We start from the raw sequence: 2,644 nt of genomic DNA, 5'->3' as shown, positions 1-2,644 counted from the left end.
AATGTTTATTGCTTGGTAATTGTGCATTGTGTCAATGAAAGGGGTGGTCGAGGTCGAGTTTTCATTACAATGGGAAAGGATCATTTTGCAAGGCTAAGGGGGTTGATTGATGGGGCCACGAAGTGATGATGTGGTAAGCACCACATGGGCAAGATGAGTCACACATAGCATAAGTTTGATGACATGGACTACCCAAGCTGCAGTGAAGGTTTGCCATGTGGGGCCACGTGGGTGCCACATGGTAGCGTTCGCTAACATGGTAAAGAGTTATTGGCTAAATCTTTAAATGGTCATAACTTTTGATCTGGGAGTCGGATTGAGGTAAAATTTATAATGATAGAAAGCTCTCGACGAGTCGAACGCAATGGTGGTGTTTGTTCTAAGTTTTGAAGAAGTTGACAAATGAGTAATTTTGTAACTTCATTTCTATAATGAGACATTAGAAGTCAGGTTAGGACTAAGTAACACCTCAGCACTCAGCTTGAAAGTTCCAAGGGGATGGGTGTGAGTGTTACATGCTTGTCGGCCTCTGCTACACATGCTCCTTGATTGGCCTAGCTTTGTTGTTGTACTCTGCTACACTTGCACCCTGATTGGCCTAGTTAGTCTCTATTGTCGGTCTCTGTTACGATTGTTGGCTTCTGTCGTTAGCCTCTGTTACACTTATTGGGCAATGAAGGTCAAGGAGATTGGAATTGTGGGAAGAAACTCTATTTTTTTACAACCATGGTTCAGGTAAGAGGGCATGCCAAGAGAGGAGGGCAAGGATGAGGGCGCCAACCTCCCCCACCTTAGCACAGTCATGGGGTGGAGTAAATTAATGATTACATGCCTCAGCATATCAAACTCATGGTCATCGCCACGGAAGCTTAGGAGCTTAGGAATATTGGCAATGGTCACTGGGCTATCAGGAATTTGTTGGGTCGTCAACTAAGGGACCAAGAAGAGGTCCTATGTGTTGTGGAAGAAAGAATTATGGACATGGACTTCCATCTAGTCCAAGCTTATTCGGATGGGAGGGTTTTGTCAGGGGCTTTGGGAATTCAATTCCTTCCTCCCCCACCTCCAGCTTCATCTAATTCACCGAGAACTCAAACAACTCAAACTCACTCTTTCAAGGATCCAAGCCTCCTAGTCCTAAGATCCTAGGGCCTCTGACATCAAAGGAAAAGCAATCAAGTAACCTTGGAACTTGGCCCTGCAAAGAAAGCACAAACTTCAGCGAGCAAGACCATTGCTACATACAATCTGAAAGGTGAAACTTTGCAGCATAAGGCCAACACCAGCTCGTATGGCACGTTTGTCAAATGGGAACAAACTTCATGGCTACCAGAAGGCTACGACAACCCTTTCCAATGCCTCGCACAACATGACCAAGCCCATTAACAAGTTCCAGGAAAGACTTTCTTAGTTTCTGCTCATTTATTGTTTTTCTTGTGATCTTTTAATGTCATTGTTTACACGTCTCTATTACACATGTTTTTGTTAAGGTATTATGAAGTCAAAAACGGTTATCAGGCTTTTCATGAAGACCATCTAGTTTCCCACTTTAGGGCAGATGGTCTTTCCCAAACATGCTCCAAGCTAGTATGGTTTTGGTACCCATAATATACTCATCTTAAACATTGTCTACTCATGTTAACCCATTCATATACTCTGTAATTTTTTGAAAATCTAATGAAAATTTTGCTTACTTATAATATATATAATTTTATTATTAATATTTTTTCAAAAAAATATTTAAATATTTATTATAACGAAATTGATAATTTATTACAATAAAACAATAAATCAAAAATGTATTATAATAATTTTTTTTGCGGATAAATTAAAACATTTCAAATTTATAACAGAACCTTTTACTCAACCCAAGTCTATTAAGAATGATTATGTTTATATAAATTTAAAATTTAAAGTTTATTTGACGAATATATAAAATATAAGATAAATGTAAATCTCAAATTTTATGTTCAAATTCACAATTTGAATTATAATAATAGAAAAACTCTACTCATCTCTAAATTTGAAGTTCAAATCCTTCCTGAATTAACCATATATATAAATGTAATATGTAACCTCCTCTGCCCATTCTTTTAATAAAAAACCAAAAAAAACTTGGAAGAACAATAACAGCTACCCATCAACCAAACAAACAGATATTGACCCATTCCTTCAGCGGGGCAAATAAATAAATAAATAAAAAAAAAAAAAAACTTCGAAGAAAAATAACAGCTATTGATCAGCTGATATCAACTTCAAAATTAAACCACTGTAAGAACACTCACTCTACCATCTCTCCCATGCAATTCGCAACAAAGATTTGAAATTTCACAGGAATATCCATCCTGGACCCGGGTGATCATATGGATCTGAGCCATGTACACTGATCGTCGGAGTGAAAGGAAAAGTTTTGAACGGTGGGGCTGCACCTTCTCGACTGAAAGTTAGTGGGGAAGGGGAACGCATAGAGGGATCCGTCCGGATGCCGAACTCCCGGAAGTGCAAGACAGATGGTGACAACCCTCTTTATTAAAAGCGATTCCCTCCACTGATAATAAACCCAAAGTCCACTGGATAAAGACAATCTCCAATAATAAATCCCGAAAAGACAATGCCTTCGTATGGCTTTATCCAACCAGAATCC

This window comes from Pinus tabuliformis, chromosome 8, assembly GCF_031772625.1.
Source record: "Pinus tabuliformis cultivar Carrire ecotype Pingquan chromosome 8, CPIR1, whole genome shotgun sequence".
NCBI classification, from domain to species: domain Eukaryota; kingdom Viridiplantae; phylum Streptophyta; class Pinopsida; order Pinales; family Pinaceae; genus Pinus; species Pinus tabuliformis.
This window is presented reverse-complemented; position numbering follows the sequence as displayed.